This window comes from Pogoniulus pusillus, chromosome Z, assembly GCF_015220805.1.
Source record: "Pogoniulus pusillus isolate bPogPus1 chromosome Z, bPogPus1.pri, whole genome shotgun sequence".
NCBI classification, from domain to species: domain Eukaryota; kingdom Metazoa; phylum Chordata; class Aves; order Piciformes; family Lybiidae; genus Pogoniulus; species Pogoniulus pusillus.
The window spans coordinates 45,949,344-45,969,729 of record NC_087309.1 but is presented as its reverse complement, the minus strand read 5'-3'; positions in this window follow the sequence as shown (position 1 = coordinate 45,969,729).

Genomic DNA, 20,386 nt, shown 5'->3' with positions numbered 1-20,386 from the left:
CTACCAGCTTGCTGTACACTTAAAGAGTGTTTCCAGCCTTGGAACTGGCTTTGCTTGTTTGATTCTCCTCTGCACGAGCGTGCATTTTTTACTAGCATCACACACACACACACACACACACACACAACCAAATCTTTATTTTCAGATGCCAGCTCTGCACTTGTGGAGTGGTGACTGGATCCCATTTAATTCTGTGTGCACAAGACCTGGTCTTTATTCCACTTTATGCTGTAACAGCTGGGGAAATAAAACTACTTGTCTGGTGGTCCATACGTTTTATAAATATTTAATGTTGCAAATAATTCCTTTTGTCATTAGAAAGTATAAGAGAAACTGTACAGAAACGTGGCCAGACTCCACTGAGGCAAAGCAGAATCCCAATTTATTACAACCAGAGCTACTTTTTATACCATATTACAGACAGAGCGTTAGCATAATATGAATGATGTACAACCTTATTTTTCTAACAGACTCTTCCTTTTCATCTCCTGTTTTCCCATGTCACCTGGCCTGTTTTCTATTCCTCTTCTTCTCTCCCATGAAGAAGGTATCCTGTAACTTCTGGGAACCAAGGCTGTTCAGTCTCTACACGGCTCATTATTTTTCTTTCTTACCTTTCTCATTCTTGCATTCCCAAAGGGAACACTGTGTAGATACATCTTGTTTTTGAAATGTAGCTTTTCTGTGTGCCAATTTAAACTTTATCTACTTTGTAAAGTACTGCTGAAAGGTTGCATGTTTACCAGTTTAACATTATGCACATAGTAATATAAAGTGGAGAGCATCTTCATGTTGGTTTGGAATAGCTGTCCATCTAATAACCTCTTAAAAATTAATGCTTGATGTGACTACAGATATGACCACATGGAATGTGGACTGCAGAAGTTAATGAAGTCAGACAAATACTTTGCTCGGGTCATGACAGTATGTATTTGTTTCATAAATGTTATGTTCCAGACATGGAGAAGTAACCCCTGACAATTCTCACCAGTGTCAGGTTTGAGTTTGCCTCTGTAGCAAAATTCTGCTGTCTGAAGCTTTGTACTGGACATTTCTTCACAAATGGCAAGCTTTGGAATTTCCTCTGAAAAATATCTCTCATTACTACAAACACATATTTCCAGAAAAGAACTGTCCAAGCTTTCATGTTTCATCATCAGCAAGAATACTGCTCCACCTCTGAAATTCCTGCTTGGTTAAGCTTTAGTTGGGATAGGTTGTGAGGGTTGTAATTTCAGCAGAACTTAGTAGATGAAGGTCCATGAGACAGCACTGCAGCTGCAACGAAAAGCATTAAGGACTCCTTGTAGTTCTCAGGTCTCCCTAGAGAAATATGGGAACGTGAAAATGCTGTTACTTATCTCATTATTTTACACTCAAAGGATAGCTGTGGTGCAGGGTCACAGACAGGCCCCGAATGGCCGTGTTTACAAATCTATTCATGCCCGGACTTCTTGTCCCCCCGAAAGGTGATGCCCTGCCCAAACCTGGGGAAAACAAATCAAGGGGGACAAAGGAGCACAATAGCTCTGGTGCCTTCGAGTCTGGGCTGCCTGCTTGCAAGGTCGAGGTAAACACGTTGTGTAAGCTCATGTGCCTAGGGTGGGGATCCACCAGACCCCTCTCCATATTTGGGGGTACTGGACCCACAGATTTCACCTTATTTGGTATGTTTTGGCCTGCTGCCAGACCCTTATTGGACAGAATTGTGGCCAAGGACCATGGATCTCAGGCTCAAACCTCATAAAAGGGACAATTCAGTGTGCCTGCCACCTCTCCTCTCCTCCACCCGCCGCTCCTGGCCGCTTTGCCGCCTTTGGGGCCACCGCCGCTGCATGATTCAGACCCACGGCACTTCGCACCAGCCCAGGGAAAATTCGACCAAGGCGCTCCCGGCCAGCTGCCGCCCCAGCCCGTCATTCCCAGCTCGATCGTGCCCGTGGAGCCTTCAGACAGCGCGCCCCAATAATCCCTGAACTGAGCTATTCAGACCCACGAGGGCCAGCAACGTGGCTTTGCTACAAATGTTTGGGATCCCCGAGACTGTGAATCCAGCCAGTGAGTAGCTGAGCGATCCCAACTCGGGCAGCATTAGACTCTCAGTAATTTTACCAGTGGCTCTTTCATGCCGCAGACTCTCTATATAAATCTTTCCAAACCTCTACTAAATTCCCGATTTTCCTACTGTAAATAGACATTCTGTAATATAATTTCACAACTGCATACAAAGAACTTGTGTGGGGTAACCGTATATAGTTTGGGGAAAAGGGGGGGAATTCCTTGTGTATATAATATTAAATTATTTAAACCCTTTTAAATTTGGCCTCATATTTTGTCCCCCCAAACCTAAACGAAACCCCTTCACGACAATACCATAGATGCTTCTGGGTGAAACAACCTGTTGCCTTTTGAATGTCATGTTGACATTTCAGGAGGAAAATCCCACCCTTGTAACATATTTACAATGACAGAGGCTAGGAAAGGATTATTTTCTTCTAATTGAAGCGTGTGCAATATCAGCATGTATATCATAAACTGCTATCTCTTAGACACTTACAGTAAGTACCCTAAATAGCTAGTGATGAACACTTGATTTTAATGCAGAGAATTTTAAGAGGGAGACATGATTTCTAACAGACAGACTTTGCCAGATACTCCATGTGCTGCTGTAGGTCTTATTTATTATGCTTGAACTTTTAACGAATATATTCAGATAAAAGGGGTATCACCTATCGCCTATGAATCTAGGAACTTGTAAATGTCCATATTATATTAACAGGGCTACCTTCATTTGTGCAAATAGATCTCTTCAGTCCTTGATAAGAGCAATCCAAGCCCTGGTGTACACTTCCTCATGAAAACAGTTGCTTCTTTCTGAGATCTTCATATCTTATTCTTCTCTATAGGAAAATAGAGTCTGATTAAAGCATTTCATCTATACAGGTAGGATGAAAGAAGTATTTCTAAAGCTTTCACAAACCTTAAAGACTAAACTTTTCCCCAGATTTTTCAGTTGCATGGCTGTTCTTTAATTTTAGTATTGACTGCAGAGCCTCATGTGAAGGAGAAGAATTTTTTTTCCCCTTTACATAGTGAAATACTTTTTTTATTTGCTCTCAATCTAGATTTTAGTTAATGTACTATACTCATCTAAAGTTTGATAAGACTATTGTACTGCAGACAGAGAAGGGATTTTTCATATGCTAATGTGCACATACACAAAAGATTATTTATTTCCCTTAGATTAGCCTCAGATTTTTTTTTTAATGTAAGCATTGTCCAAAGATTTTTTTTTAAAATAAAATCAATTCAGAGAGTAAAGAAATACTACATTCCATATTATATGGCAAAATATCTGAGAGGTGGCTGTCAAGAGGAAGGGACAGGCTCTTTCCAGTGGCATGCAGGAACAGAACAAGGAATAATGGCAGTAAGTTTGAACACCGGAAGCTCTACCTCAACGAAAGGAGAAAATACTTTACTGTGAGGGTGACAGAGCACTAGAACAGGTTGTCCGTCAAGGTTGTAGAGTCTTCTTCTCTCAAGACTTTCAAAGCCAACCTGGATACATTCGTGTGTGGCCTGCTCTAGGTGATCTTCCTTTGGTAGGGGTGCTGGGTCCTATGATCTCTGAAGGTCCCCTCCAACTCCGAACATTCTGTGACTCTGTGAAATGGCAGAGATTTTGAACACTATGTAAGGTTTTCAGATTAATATATACAGGAAAGTTAAAACTGTTATAGATTTTTGTTAGGTGTGATCACACAGCCAAAGGCTTGTCCAGCCACATTTTCTCTAGATTAACTGTGGGATCAGAAATTCACAGGGGGACTTTGAAGCTCCGTCCTGAACTGAATTTAGTGAGCAACAAGGAGCATCTGCTTTCTGCAATTGTACATCTCGAAAAGAGGTGAAGATGACAAGAGTTGGTATGTCAATCCACAAAATAATAGGACAAATCCAATAGTGAAAAAAGGATCCCTTACCACCAGCTACACATATCAGCTTTTAGTGATATCCTGAGTCCCTTCAAATGGGAGTACACTTGTACTGAAAGCTGCAAACAAAACTGTGTCTTAGTGTATGTGGTGTACGTCTGAACAGGGTTGCACCTAACTGCCAGACAGATTCAGAGCTCACTTGAAGTAAGTCTCAACCCAAAGGATGCCTTTGAGGAGCCATGACTTGTATGGATAAATTTGGACTTCAGTGTGCTCTGCACTTTTGTAACCTGTAACATATTTGGAAAAGGCAAGGCAACAGTGGGTCTTAAAAGGCCTACAAATCTTTGTTTTTCTCAGACATCCTGCTTCCAGTCACTTGAGGGGAAAGGAGAGGGAATGGAGCAAGCATTATTCTTCTGAAATATGCTCCTGCAGATGTATTGGGGAATAATGTTAGTCATACACCAGGCATTTTGGAACTACAGGCACAGAGAACATATAAACATTCTGCTTTCCCACTCCCTCTCTAAAAGTGTTTTTGCTTGATTTTTCACTCTGGCCTTATTGTCTGCATTATGCAAACCTTAGCCTGCATTTGATGAGTTCTGACACATGAAAAATTATCAGTGTCTGAAATGAACAATGCCAACTTCTCCTGTGGAGCTGACTCACAACAGTGTCACACCATTTTCTGTGAGCTTGGCCCTTTTGAATGCAAATGCTGCGGGGTTTTTTTGTTTGTCTGCATACGTAGACACACACATTACGAAGAATGGATTTGGAGTAAACTTTAAATACTAGCAACTGTGTTGTGTATTAGCACCCTTGGAACAGGAAACAGAAGTAACTGATTTGCTAAGGCAAACAAAATGCTGTGATCTGGGACAGCTATTTCCAGCAAGCTGCCGTTGTTTATCCTCTGCCTCAGCACAGTTTGAGATGTTTCCCTGAAACATTCTCCTTGCTCTGGTGTGTGTGCTGCTGCACAGAGGAGGCCATGGACTGCCTCAGCAGTGAGCACCTTGCCTGACTCTTCCCCCCAGGTAACGTCTGAGTCTCTTTTTGCCTTTGAAGAGTGAAAATCAAAGGATAAAGGAAGAAACAGCAACAGTGCCCAGCTCAAGTGAGCACATTGATAAAATGGTGGCAGTTTTGGCTCGGTAGTGCCGAGAATGAAGGCATCTGCACTGAAGAGGGTTTTGCAGACAAGACGCAGATGTAAGTGTCTTGGGGAGCACCTTCTAGTGGAAGGAAGAAAGGAGGGAAGATTAGAGGGTGGAGAATCCCTTAACAGCAAGATTCGCTTGTCTTATGGAAGAAGTAGTGACAAAGAAGTGAAGTGACAGGTAGGTGTTTGAATGTGTCAGCAGGAGAGATGTGCCTTCTTGTATTGGCTTGTTCCTATCCTTCTCTCATTTCAGTTACTGATGGTTTTATGTGCCTAGACACCAAAAGGTAACTATTTAATCATGTTTTGGTATGGTTACCTCCCTTATCTTTCTAATATTTGGAGTGATTAGTTTATATTTACAATAGCACATGCTGCAGACTCTCTAGGATATTCCCACACACTTCAACTAATATCCTTAAGTCCTTAGTGAAATGACAGTACAATGCACTGAGAACTTTACAGTCACACATAATGCTGAGGAAATATTTCTCAATGAATAATTTATCCAGCAGACAAATGTAATGTTCCCAGCTAGTTCATGAACAGATCATGAAATGATGTGTTACACAAAATTCTTCTTCTTTCTGACTTGTTTCCCCCACTCCCCCAGGAAATCTGGACTATTAAGTTTCTTCAAATAATTCTGATATGTATGTATTTTTTCCCCATTGGGAGTATCATAAAATACTAACTGCTCTTTCTGTTCTCAGTTATCTGAGTGGTATATTTGCTACCTGAAATAGACAATACTGACAACTTGTTGTCATGGAGGTAGGGAATTAATGTGGTCAAGTCAGGAATTACAAAAATAGAATTATTTTATTTCCCTGAAAACCCCTCTCCCAGACTATATACAAAATTAGTTTAGGTGTGTTTACAAGCTCAATTTGATTGGGAAAATCTTTACAGGATGTTATGGGCAAATTAAAAGATTAAGGAAGTCAGGAAATGGAAAAGGCTCAGCTACATACACAGCTTTACCCCACTATAAACCAGGCTGAGCAGAGAATCTAAAGGAACAGCAGGCTTTACCCATGGAGGTGAGATAGGTATTTGACAATAATCCCTTCCTGGACTGCTCTGCAGCTCGTCTGCCTTCTGACGCTGCAAGTGTGCTAGTTTGAAGCAAGCTGGAATGTTTTGGTAACAGAACTAGATAACGGGCAGTGAAATGAAAACAATTGATGTCAACTTCTCTCACAGTCTCGCTGAGAACTCTGGGAAGAAGAAAGACTTTTTCTCCATTTTGTTTCTCACTCTTGCTTTTGCCTTAGACCTGGTCACATCTCATTAACCCTGCTCCTACTAACCTTGCTCCCTAACCTCTTGGCTGCACCTCTCTTCTTCCTGAGAACTGGGGTAAGGTTAAGAGGGCCGGGGGGAGGTGTTGGGGTGGTTTGAGAGCCCCTCCTGGGGACTCAGGTTTCTGGGAGGGGAGTTGTGCTTTTGTATTGTTTATCCTTTGTATATTTCTGTATATAACTGTATATAACTGTATATATTGTAAATAGCTGCTTGTAAATTCTGCTAGCTGTAAATAAATTGCTTCATCTATATTCCCAGGGTCCGTCTGAGTTAGCTGGGGCAAATGCAAAAGTGTGGGGGGGTGGGGTAACCCCCAAACCATCACATTTTTTTTAATTGGCTTTCCCAACGTTGGGCTAGATATTTTTGAGTGACTGGAAATTAGCTCTGGGAATTAAGATGAAGCTAATCAAGCAGCTATTGTATTTGGTTGGTGCATTGCTCTGGTCTGGTTTTGTTTTCTTGGCATTTAGTTGGTTAAAAGGTCAAATTGTTGCTTATTTCATTGATCTGGCTTATAATAAGGCTAAAGCTAAGGTTTCAGATATGTTCTGGAGCTGGGGTGATTTTATTCTTGGTTATGCTGGTTTTAATATCTCTGAGAATATTACCAAGGACATTACAGGAGCTCTGGTCAATAATGTGACAATCAATGGAAATTCTGCTTTAAATATGGCTCTAATGAGAGTTATTCAGCCTAAGACAGGAATTCCAACTGTTTGTATAGGCACATGCTCGTGTAAAACTGTTTTTCTTCTCACAGTTTTTAATATTTGCCTCATGATTTTAATATTCATATTAATTTTGGCATTATTGGTGAAAAATTCAAAACCAGCTTCTGTAAGAGCTAGGAAAAATTCTGTGTCTCAGAAGCAGTCTCTTTCACAGCAAAACAAGGGAACACAGTTGTCGGCTTCCCCCTTGCTAGCCTCTGCCCCTCCTTCTCCAAGTGCTGGGAACACAGCCAATGTTCCCGCCACTAACGTAAACAATGATAATGATAACCAAAACAAGCCACAGAGTTTAGCAGGAGCCTCAGGAGCACAGGCAAGTACCCAAAATCAGAATGTTCCTAGCAAAAATGATAACACCTCAGGGTTGGCAGGCATCCCAGCAGGACAGGCAAATAATCCCACTAATGCTAATGCTAATGCTGGTAACACTAGCCCAGTCAGTCCAAATCCTAATGACACCAGCTCAGCCAATTTGAACCCCCAGCCAGCAGACCAGAATAAAAATCCTCCTGTTAAAAGCAAGGCAGATTTTAACTCACAAGCTCCAGGTCAGACCCCTAAGGATACAAATGCTCCAAGTCAGACCTCCAATAATTCAAATGCTCCAGGTCAGACCCCTAAGGATTCAAACCCTTCAGGTCAGACACCTAAAGATTCAAATCCTCCAGCAGACACATCCAAATCTGTTGCTGCTCAGGCCCTTCTGGCACCTGCTAAGGCAAAAGCTAAGACAAAGAGTGGTTCGCAGGAGGATGTAAGACAGGGGACCTCTGGTGATCAGCAGCAAGAAGAGGAGGAGGCAGTTAGTCTACGAGACCTTGTAGATGTGCTGAGACAACAATACTCAAGTGAGAGGAGCGCTGGGAGGTTAGCTGCCAAGAGAGAGGATGGTTCCAATGAGTTTAGGAATGCTATGAGGAAGATTGTGTTAGGCCAGGCACCACCAGAACAAGAGGAAGAGGAGGAAGATGACATCCAAGGCTCCAAGGATCCACTCAGAGAGGTCAGGGAAGTTAGGAAGGAATACACAAGGGAATCAGGTGAGCCAATCCTAAGCTGGCTAGTGAGATGCCATGGCATTGGTGCTAATGCTCTGCAGGTAGGAGACAAGTCTGCCAAGCAGCTGGGACCACTCACTAAGGAGAGTGGAGTGGACAAACACCTAGCAAGTCCTCTTGGTAGGGTTAGCTTGTGGACACGCCTTTTGTTGGCTGTGGCTATGAGATATCCTTCCCGAGATGATTTGCCATGGGCTGCCAAGAAGTGGAACACCGTTGAGCAGGGAATTAAGCTTCTGAAGGAGTTTGCTGTGAAGGAAGTGCTTTATGGAGATCATGGCACACATGAGCCTGATGATATTCCTTTGGGAACAGGTCTCATGAAGAAGCTGATTAAGCTTGCTCCTTCATCCTATGCTAACATCTTGGCCAGCAAATTTCTAGAAAGGAGTGATAATGGAAGATCTTTTACTGTTGGTGAATTCACTGACCAGCTCAGGCAGATTGAGGACAGCTTGTCACACTCTGGCCTAGTCTCTGCCATAAAAACTCTAGGTACAGAGATAAGAGATGGCATTAAAGAGAGCATGAAAGAACTGAAGGAGGATCTCAAAAACATTACCAATCTGGTAAAGGATACCATTCCTGCATCATCTGAATGGGTGCGTGTTTCTGCCATCAGGAACAGACGCCCACCTCCTGCAAGGCAATTCCAGCCCAGGAGGAGACAAATTCCACCCAGACAGCAGCAATCACGTGCGTCACTGTGGATACTTCTGCGTGACACATACGGGGAGAACATGAACAAGTGGGATGGTAAACCTACTTCAGCTCTTTCAAAGAGAGTCAGGGAACTGCAGAGTGGCAGAAACAGAGGCAGCAATGCCCGAAAAGTAGCTGTCACTTCTTCAGCTCCCGAGAGCAACTGCAATTGTTCCAACAGTTGCAATTCCTCTCACAACAACACCAATCACTGTGTACACCCCACATGCCATGTTCAGCATTAGGGGTGCCCTGCCTCCAGCCAGGAGGAGGAAAGGGATAGTGGAGAGAACCGAATCTATTGGAATGTATTCATTAGGTGGCCTGGCAGTTCAAGAGTTCGGAAATACAGGGCTTTAGTTGACACAGGTGCTCATTGTACTTTATTGCCATCAAATTGCAAAGGGACAGAGTCCATATCTATTTTTGGAATCACTGGTGGATCTCAAGAGTTAACTAAGATACAGGCTGAGATCAGTTTAACTGGTAAAGAGTGGAAGACACATACTATTGTAACTGGTCCTGATGCGCCTTGCATTTTGGGAATTGACTTTTTGAGACAAGGTTGTTTCAAAGATCCTAAGGGTCATAAATGGGCTTTTGGAATAGCATCTGTAGAGATTGAGGATGATAAATTGAAATTGTCCATTAGACCTGAACTTTCTGATGAATCTGCAGTTGTGGGACAACATGACATAGAGGACCTGGAAGTGCCAATTGCAACTCAAACTGTTCATCATAGGCAGTACAGAACTAACCGTGACTCTTTGTTGCCCATTCATCAGCTGATTCGTCAACTGGAGAGTCAGGCTGTCATCGAGAAAGCTCATTCACCTTTCAACAGTCCCATCTGGCCTGTGCGTAAACCTATGGGCGACTGGAGACTGACAGTTGACTTTCGTGCCCTCAACGAGGTGACACCACCCATGAGTGCAGCTGTGCCAGACATGCTGGAACTCCAGTACGAGCTGGAATCGAAGGAGGCTAAATGGTATGCAACCATAGACATTGCTAATGCTTTCTTCTCTATTCCCATAGCAAAGGAGTGCAGGCCTCAGTTTGCATTCACCTGGAGAGGAATCCAGTACCAGTTCAATCGTTTGCCTCAGGGGTGGAAACACAGCTCAACCATCTGTCACTCAGTCATCCACAATGCACTGGAGAAAGGTAAAGCTCCAGAGCACATCCAGTACATCGACGACATCATTGTGTGGGGCCAAACTGCTGAGGAAGTCTTTGAGAAAGGTAACAAAATCATTGACATTCTGTTGCAAGCAGGTTTTGCCATTAAGAGAGACAAGGTCAAAGGACCTGCCAAAGAAATTCAGTTTCTGGGAGTGCGGTGGCAGGATGGTTGCCATTACATTCCTCAGGATGTGATCAACAAAGTCTCCACCATGGCAGTTCCCACCAGTAAGAAGGACACACTTTCTTTCCTTGGTGTGGTGGGATTTTGGAGACTACACATTCCTGGTTTCAGTCAGATTGTCAAACCTCTGCATGATGTGACTCGTAAGAGAAACAATTTTGAGTGGGGACCTGAACAACAAGCAGCCTTTGATCAAATTAAGCGAGAAATAGTCCATGCAGTGGGCTTGGGACCTGTGAGATCTGGTCCGGACATTAAAAACATTCTGTACACGGCTGCCAGTGACAATGGTCCAACTTGGAGTCTTTGGCAGAGAGCTCCAAATGAGACACGTGGTCGTCCACTTGGTTTCTGGGGACGTTGTTACAGAGGTTCAGAGACAAATTATACTGCAACAGAGAAAGAGATACTAGCAGCCTATGAGGGAGTGAAAGCAGCTTCTGAAGTGATTGGAACTGAGTCACAATTGCTTTTAGCTCCTAGACTGACAGTTCTTAACTGGATGTTCAAGGGCAAAGGTTCATCACCACATCATGCCACAGATGCAACCTGGTCTAAATGGATGGCTTTGATAACCCAACGAGCACGAATGGGTAATCTTGATCGACCTGGTCTGGTGGAGGTGATCACCAACTGGCCGGAAGGCACAGACTGTTCCAAACCTCCAGAGGAGAAAATAACTCGTGCTGAGGAAGCTCCTCCCTATGGTGATCTCTCTGATCAGGAAAAGAACTATGCTTTGTTCACAGATGGTTCCTGTCGTCTTGTTGGGAACAAGCGAATATGGAAGTCAGCAGTTTGGAGTCCAACCAGGAGAGTTACTGAGACGAAAGATGGAGAAGGAGAATCCAGTCAGTTTGCTGAGGTAAAAGCTGTTCAACTTGCTCTTGATGTGGCTGAACGTGAGAATTGGCCTATCCTTTACCTCTACACCGACTCGTGGATGGTAGCCAATGCTCTATGGGGTTGGCTGAAGGACTGGAAGAAGAATGGTTGGCAGAGGAAAGGAAAGCCTATTTGGTGTGCTGATCTATGGCAGGACATTGATGCACGACTGGAGAAAATTCCAGTGAAGGTGCGGCACGTAGATGCACACATGCCTAAGAGCAGAGCCACTGAGGAACATCAACATAACCAGAAGGCAGACCAAGCTGCTAAGATTGCTCAAGTTGATGCCAACTCTGATCTTGACATTGACCTTGATTGGAAACACCGAGGTGAGCTGTTCTTAGCTCGGTGGGCCCATGACTCATCTGGACATCAAGGCAGAGATGGAACATACCGATGGGCTCGCGATAGGTCAATTGACTTGTCCATGGACGCTATCACCGAAGTCATCTATGACTGTGACATTTGTGCTGCTATTAAGCAGGCTAAGCGAATCAAGCCCTTATGGTATGGTGAGAGATGGTCAAAGTACAAGTATGGTGAAGCCTGGCAGATTGACTACATCACTTTACCTCGATCTCGTTCTGGCAAGCAGTATGTGCTAACGATGGTAGAAGCCAGCACTGGATGGTTGGAAACCTATCCAGTTCCACATGCTACTGCACGTAACACCATTGTTGGTTTGGAGAGACAAATCTTGTGGAGACATGGAACTCCAGAAAGAATTGAGTCAGACAATGGTACTCATTTCAAGAACAATCTTGTGAAAAACTGGGCCAAAGAGCATGGTATTGAATGGATCTATCACATACCCTACTATGCACCAGCTTCAGGGAAGATTGAACGCTACAATGGTTTGCTGAAAACCACCCTAAAAGCCATGGGGGGTGGAACTCTGAAAAACTGGGACAAACATTTAGCAGAAGCTACCTGGTTGGTAAATAGTAGAGGTTCAGTAAACAGAGCAGGACCTGCACAATCAGATTTGGTCCAAACAGTAGACGGTGATAAAGTTCCTGTTGTACATGAGAAGAATCTGTTAGGGAAAACTGTTTGGGTATTTTCTCCTTCAGGCGAAGGGAAACCTGTCCGAGGGGTGGTGTCTGCTGAAGGTCCTGGTCATACATACTGGGTAATGCAGGAGAATGGTGAAATCCAGTGTATTCCACAGAGAAATTTAACCTTAGCTGAGAGAGTTTAAATTCAAGTTGTTAGGAGTTTTCTGTTCTAGGTAACATCGGCGCCCAACACTGAGAGAATCTACGATAGAATCTACAGTACATGAGCACGAACCCAACATCATCTGGGAGTCCCTGTTCTGAGCTTTTGAATCACCTACATCTGACTGAAGTGTGAACTGAACTTGTATATATTGTTTTAGTGTAAATATTGGTTTAGATTAGATAATTCTCAGCGATACTCTGAGCGAAGTAGACAAGGGGTGGATTGTGCTAGTTTGAAGCAAGCTGGAATGTTTTGGTAACAGAACTAGATAACGGGCAGTGAAATGAAAACAATTGATGTCAACTTCTCTCACAGTCTCGCTGAGAACTCTGGGAAGAAGAAAGACTTTTTCTCCATTTTGTTTCTCACTCTTGCTTTTGCCTTAGACCTGGTCACATCTCATTAACCCTGCTCCTACTAACCTTGCTCCCTAACCTCTTGGCTGCACCTCTCTTCTTCCTGAGAACTGGGGTAAGGCTGAGAGGGCTGGGGGGAGGTGTTGGGGTGGTTTGAGAGCCCCTCCTGGGGACTCAGGTTTCTGGGAGGGGAGTTGTGCTTTTGTATTGTTTATCCTTTGTATATTTCTGTATATAACTGTATATAACTGTATATATTGTAAATAGCTGCTTGTAAATTCTGCTAGCTGTAAATAAATTGCTTCATCTATATTCCCAGGGTCCGTCTGAGTTAGCTGGGGCAAATACAAAAGTGTGGGGGGGTGGGGTAACCCCCAAACCATCACAGCAAGCAACGTCCAAGAGCCTGGATCCATGTGGCAGAAATCCAAGGCAGGTCAAAAAACTGCCAGCGTTAAAAGTGCCTCAAGACACAGCTTCCACAAGACAGAGATTCATGGAAGCAATGCCGCCTCAGCAGTGGTGAGCCAAACTGCTAGGGTCTCTCCAGTTCAGACTGGCAGCCAGGAAATTTGCTGTGATATGGTCCAAGAGTTGTTGGGTCCAGGTGCCACTGGCAGCTCTCTCAAATGGACCCTAGGACTTGCTAAGCTTGCAAATTTGCACAGAATAGTGCAGAAGTGGGGGATCGTCCAAAGGCAGGGATGATGTAAAACTGAGAGACATGTAAAAGGTAGGAGCCTTTCAAAAGTGGGGATGGTCCAAAACAGGAACTCAGTTACTGCAGGAGCTCTATCAAGAAGGGGACCTGTCCTGTCAGGAGCTCTGTCAAGGTGGAAACTTATTCAAGGTGGGAACCTCTCACCTTTTCCCCTTGAGCTATTTATGCTTTTGTAGACAAAGTGCCCATTTGCCATTTTATACTGGCTACGAAGAACCCAGACAACCACCAGCCCAGTTTCCAACGTGGGCTTCCGCACATGACAGTGTGGAAAATGTGGCTTTTGTTGTTTCCCCCTTCAAGCCTTTGTGGGGGGAGAGAGATAGCAGTTTTTGCACCTTCTTCTCCTTCCCACTTAAAGCTCTGGGGGGAGGAGAAGGAAGGAAAATGGAGTGCTCCAGAAGACTTGCCTACATGACACAGCTACCTGAGAGGATGATTTTAAGTAAAAAGACAAAATACAATAAAAACCACAATACAAACAATAAGTGTTAGGTAGGCAAGATTTTGAGAGCAGACTTTGTTTTCCTAATACACTATGTAAAAAAACCCAGTAGCCCACAGTCTATTCAAATTGTTGAAGCAGATCATTATTTATTAAGACAGATTATCTCAGTTTCCACAAAATTACTTGATAGGCTATGGATGTCTGGCTTCATAAGGGAAATTTGTTCAGAGTAAGAGTCTTATTTCAAAGTGAGACTCCCAGAAGGCCAGTTTGTATTCTAAGAGTAGTATTCCATTTCCCTGACTACAGTAGTAGTAATCTGTTAACCTCTCAGGCAGTACAGCGGTAGACCCTCATAAATAATACTTCAAAAATTGATGAAAACATATAAAACATAATGAAAGCATCAGAACTGAAGAACTTAGGAAATGAGAAGCTCTTTCAAGGTGTATGAAGAGGCAAATAACGGAGCTTGAGTTTTTGTATAAGTTCAGGAATTGGAGAAAGTTATAAACGCACATACCCTGAATGATATATCGGATTATACTTCAGTAATCTGTGGCACCTTCAGTCTTCCTCAGTCACAGAGTCTGTCAGATTCCCGAGCAGCAAAAATGTGACCCATTTGCAGTGGTTTACTTTTACTGTAAGGTTTTTGCACTGTCTTATCTCACCACCCAAAGATGGTACCTTTGATGAATCCTTCATTCCATTACACCATTTGACCAAGATTATAGAAGCTCTGCTTCACATGACTGTTGATGTAGAGACAAGGAAGTCCTTGGGTCTCATGGCTATGGGAGTCCTCTGGATACTTTGGTGCTTAAACTGTGCAATAAAATCACCTGTCTTGAAGCAGTTATGTCTCTCAGAGTTTGTTCCAGTTATATCTACTCAATGAGCCCTTTGAGATGATGAGAGTGAGGCATTTGGTTGCAGCAGTGGGCCTCCCAGCTACTTTCCACTACTTCTGTTGCTGTACCCAGCTCCTTCTGTAAGAAGATGAAAATCTCACCCAAGTGGTGATAGCATCAATGTATGCATTCATATAAGAACTGCAAAGAAAGCTGTTTAAAAGGAGAAGCACATAAGCTTCCTGATGGATGATACTTGTATCTTGTGCATGTATCTGCTGTAAATTGTTTTCTCACGTAGCTCCTAATGAAACTTGTAATAAGGTAGAATTAGGTGAGGACTAGAATGTAGATGCCTTTGTTTTTATTAATACTGGTGAGGCCACATCATTGAAAATGCAATTGTGTACAAAAGTATCTCAAACTGGTGGATTAGTGACATAGGTAGTCTTATTCAGTGATTGTGCAGTGAATATTGTCAGATGATTTTTCACCTCTATTACCTTAGAAAAAGAAGAATCTGGATGGTGACTGGTTTTCTTTCTCTTATTAAAACATTTTAAGTAGTCCTTGTGTTTTATTTTTTTCTTTCTGCACCCACAACTCCAAATGTGCATGGATGTTTCCAGATAAATTCACTTTAACATTTTTGGAACACATCAGAACTTCAATACTAGCATTATGACTGGGATCAATGACCTTGGGCAGTTGCACTTTCATTGTCCTGAAGCAAGGGTACCATGTGTACAATTTCTGAGCAGCCAAGCCAACTCATTCCATGTTGCTTTTCAACATGCAAGAGACTTTGACTATTGACCTCTCCTGCAGCATACAGGAAGGACACACTTATCTTGACCTCTGTAAATAATGTATTTATGCCTCTGGCTATGAGAACTGGTTGTTTCCACATCTCTTTCAGTATTTTCAGACTGTTTAGATAGATGGCAGATTTATCTATCACACATAAAACCACAAGCATCAACAACTAAGCAGTAAAGTGAATTGGACAAAATCTGAGCCTTTGGAATACCTACACATCATAATGCACCCCATAGGCAAAACTGTGGCTTATTAGATGGAGTGAGCTTTGCCATCACTTTCAACACCCAATTCTCTTGGGAGATTTACTGCCTTTGAGTGGCCTCCTGACATCCACCTGTCCTGTGCATGCAGTGAGATCTTGATTGGCCTGATTGTTCTCTCTTCTTGATGTGGCTCCCCACCAAAAGAAAGGTGCTAGCCAGTCTCTGGCAGATTAGCCCAGACAGCACATATACTGTCTGAGGATCCTGGATATATATCTTGTTTATATATTGTTTACATGTGACAGAGCCTTTTTCTCTTCATCTTTTTTAAAGTTTTTACCTATACCAGTGAGATTAATCTGGCACAGCAAAGCAGTACATGCTGAAATTGCAGCTTAATTTTGCTGAGTGCACATATCTTTAGCCGTGATACTACACTTCAGGGGTTACTGACTCTATATCATGAGGCCTAATCCCCGGCGGCTAAAGAAGTTTGACAGATGATCAGAAAGTGGAATATGCACATCCTTTATGGTAAGCCAGTGCGCTGTCTTGCACAGAGCAAATATTTACCAGCGCCCATCTTTTGGAAGAAAGTCTGCAGTGCTTCCTGAAGGCAGGTGTTTCTACAGTGCCTCAACCTGGGCAAGACAAACTTAAAAGAAAGAAAAGCTGCTTTCATAATTTTACCCTGCTATGGCTCAGCACGTCTGATTAGAGTTTAGACTGTTCCACAGTCTTTGGTGTTACCATTTCTGAGTTAGTAATTTCATTGCCATTTATACTGTACAACTGCTTGAAAATTGATGGGAGTAGTAGATCTGTTTTATGGCATTCATTTCTTCATCTGAACAGACTGGTTGTCACTATAAAGACCCAGTGGCCTTTCAGCATTTGAAAGTGACGACTAGACTGGGTTATGAAGGGTGTCAGATTTGGCCTCATGGACAGCTCTAGTTTCTTCAGAATAGGCACTGCTTCTCATCTAGACCATATATTCACCTTTTCAGAGTTTGATATATGCTACTTCTATTTATTGTATTTTGGCAGTGATTTTGAGATATTGTTCTGGACTGAGAACTTGTTTAGTTGTTATACAAGAAAAACAAGGCAATCTGATTTTGTTGCATCCAAAAAGCTTGCAGGTGAAGTACAAACAAGGATACAGATGGATACTAGATAGTAGTCAGCATGAAAAAATGTAAGGCAGCATGATAAATAGCCTAATCATTAAAGGAGGTTTGTGTGAAAATAATGGAAAAGAGGGTGTTGAAGAAGATTAATGAAGAAGATTAATGAACTAATTTCAGCATCTATTTATAGAACTTTCTCCCAAGTATGCATAATAGTGTTGGAGAATGCACAGAGGGTTTCTGAGACCAACATGGCAGAAAATCTGAGTCAAGGAACACACAGTTTATGGATCTGATGACAAGCAGGACTGCAGTATTGTCTTGAAGTGTTAGGGTGGAATGAAAAGGTAGTAAAGGCTGTTCTTAGCTGCATGCTGTTTCAATTGGCAGCCAAGCATACATGAAAAGTGTCATAGAGGCAGATCAGGATTTCAGTCTGTGCTTAAGGGAATAGGTGAGGAGCAGAGAGATTTGTTAGCTGTCTGTGATTGGAATGAACATGTTTCTGGGATTAGTGCAGGAGAGAGAGGGATAGCAGGAAAAGATCTGCCATAGAATGTTGAAAAGCATTAGAGAAGCATCTGAATAACATGTCACAGGAGCAACTGAAGACCTGGGAGGAAAGCCAGAAGAGGACAAAATATAAGGTGATAAAGAAAAAATGGGGTTCCTGATGAGCTTGGTTGCTGTTGTTGCATGCAGATAACAACTCAAAATCATTGAAAAACAGTGTATACATGGAAAAAGAAGTCACTAGTGATCTTCTGTTGATAGCTGTGGTAACTGAGCACAGAGGAAAAATGTTGTCTTTGCAGCAAGCCTGTAGTCATTCCATTATGTTCCCTGATTTGCCAAAGTTAACACTGTGACACGCAACAGTAATTAGAATCATAGAATTATTAGAATCATAGAATTAGTTGAAAGAGACGTATCAAATTAAGTCCAACCTTTAACCTCCACTACCAAGTCACCATTAAACCACAGACCTAAGGACCACATCTGTATGTTGGTTGGAGGTAGCCTCCATAGCTAACTCCTTAGTACTCATGGATGACTTCAATCACCCTGGTATTTCCTGGGAAGCTCACACAACCAGGCACAGGCAGTCCAAAAGGCTCTTGCAGTGTATCAATTATAACTTCTTGATGCAGGTGGTGGAGGAACCAACAAGCAGAGGTGTGCTGCTGGTCCTTGCATTAACTAATAAAGAAGGACTGGCTGAGGACATTAAGGTTGGAACAGCCTTGGGGACAGTGATCATGACATGATAGAGTTTAGCATTATACAGAGTAGAATTAAACCAGCAAGTAGAATTGCAACCCTGGACTTCTGTGGACCTAATTTTGTACTCTTCAGAGACATGCTTGCAGAAATCCCATGGGCTAAGGCTCTGGAGGGGAAAGCAGCCCAAGAAAATTGGCTGATTTTTAAAGACCACTTCCTCCAAGCCCAAGCTAGGTGTGTTCCCCTGAGTAAAAAAAAGGGTAAAGCTAGGAGACCTGCATGGCTGAACAAGGAGCTCCTGAAGGAAATCTCAGGGAACAAAGAAAGTTACAATTCATTGAAGAAGGGATTTGTCACTTGGGAGAACTACAGAGAAGTTGTCAGGGCATGTAGCAAGGCAACAAGGAAGGCCAAAGGCCTCTTGGAATTGAAACTGGCAAAGGAAGTAAAAGAGAACAAGAAATGGTTCTTCAAATATCTCAATAGAAAAAGGAAGAATAGAGAAGGTGTAAGGCCACTGCTGAATGTGGAGGCAGCCCTGAAAACTGAGGATGTAGAGAAGGCAGAGCTGCCTTCCAGAAGTCCATCCAGAAAATGTTTTAAACCATTTTAAATACTTGAAACTTTATTAAGAAATTTATAGGATTAAAGGATTAAAATAAAGTTTTATGGGGGGGTCCAAACAGCAAAATTATAAGAATAAAAATTATCTTTGGTAGCATTAAAGCCAGGAGCTAAAAAAAGCCATAAAAATAGAGAATAAAGACTAACTGAAAATAAAGTGCCAGGTTAATGTACACATTACAAATGTTTATTTGTTTCTAGTTTGTGTTATTTGTTGATAGATTACATCTGCCTACTTGGATATGGCTTGCTTGGGCGAGTGGTATTTTCAAAGAGCTACACTAGTGTAGCTTGTGCTAGAAACTGAGGAGGTGGTGCTGTCTAAATCACTAGCTAATGAAAAAGCTTATGAAAAACCTTTCGCAGTTAGAAATCATGGTTATATTTTGATTAAGTAGTGAGATATGCATGCAAAGCTATGTGGGAAAAACACACTGGGAGCTATGGCTTTTGTTTAGAATTTAAGATGAGTCTGTGAATTCAACATATCAGTTACAAACTTGTCACTAATTTACCACAGACAAGAATTAATCCTCCAAAAATATTATTTGAAATGTTTAACTTCATGTTTATGCTAAATGCTTATAACTGATTAGCATACAATTTTCTACTGCACCTTCTCAATAACTAGCATTTAGTCAATGCCTAAGGTTTAGCTCAGGGTTTGGCCCTCTGGAAAACTTTCTAAAACTCGTGAAAATATATCATCACGTCCATGCTATGACCTAACTTCATTACATTGACCTCTAAGGATGGTAACTCCACCACCTCCCTGAGCAGTCCATCCCAGTATGCTTTCTAACATCCAGGCTAAACCTTCCCTGGTGCAGCTTCAGGCCATGCCCTCTAATCTTGTTAGAAGTTGCTTGGGAGAAGAGCCTGACCCCCAGCTTACTACAACTTCCCTTCAGGTGACAAGGTCCCCCTTTCTTCCCCAGGCAAAAACGACCCCATCTCATTCAGCCTCTCCTCATAAGTCTCTCCCTCCAGCCCCCTCACCAGACTGGTCACTCTCCTCTGCACCCACTCCAGCACCTAAGCATCTTTCTTGCAGTGAGAGCCCCAGAACTGCAATCAGTGCTTGGGGTGAGACCTCACCAGTGCCGAGGGCAGGGGCAGAATTGCATCTCTAGTTCTGCTGGTCACACTATTCCTGATACAAACCAAGACGCCATTGGCCTTCCATGTTTCTTAGGCACACTGCTGGCTCGTGTCCAGCTGGCTGTCAGCCAGCACTCCCAAGTCCCTCTCTGCCAGGCTGCTCTCCAGCCACCCATGCTCCAATGTATAGCACTGCATGGGGTAATTGTGGCCAAAGTGTAGGACCCTGCACTTGGCCTTGTTAAACCTCATACCACTGACTTCAGCTCATTGACCCAGCCTGTCCAGGTCTCTCTGAAGTATCTTCCTACCTTCCAACAGATCAACACTCCCCTGCAAAATGGTGTAATCTGTGAACTTACTAACAGTAGACTTGATCCCTTCACCCAAGTCATCAGTAAAGATGTTGAATAGAACTGGGCCCAGTACTGATCCCTGGGGGACACCACCGATCACCAGACACCAACTGGATTGCTGCACCATTCACAACCACTCTGTGCCCGCT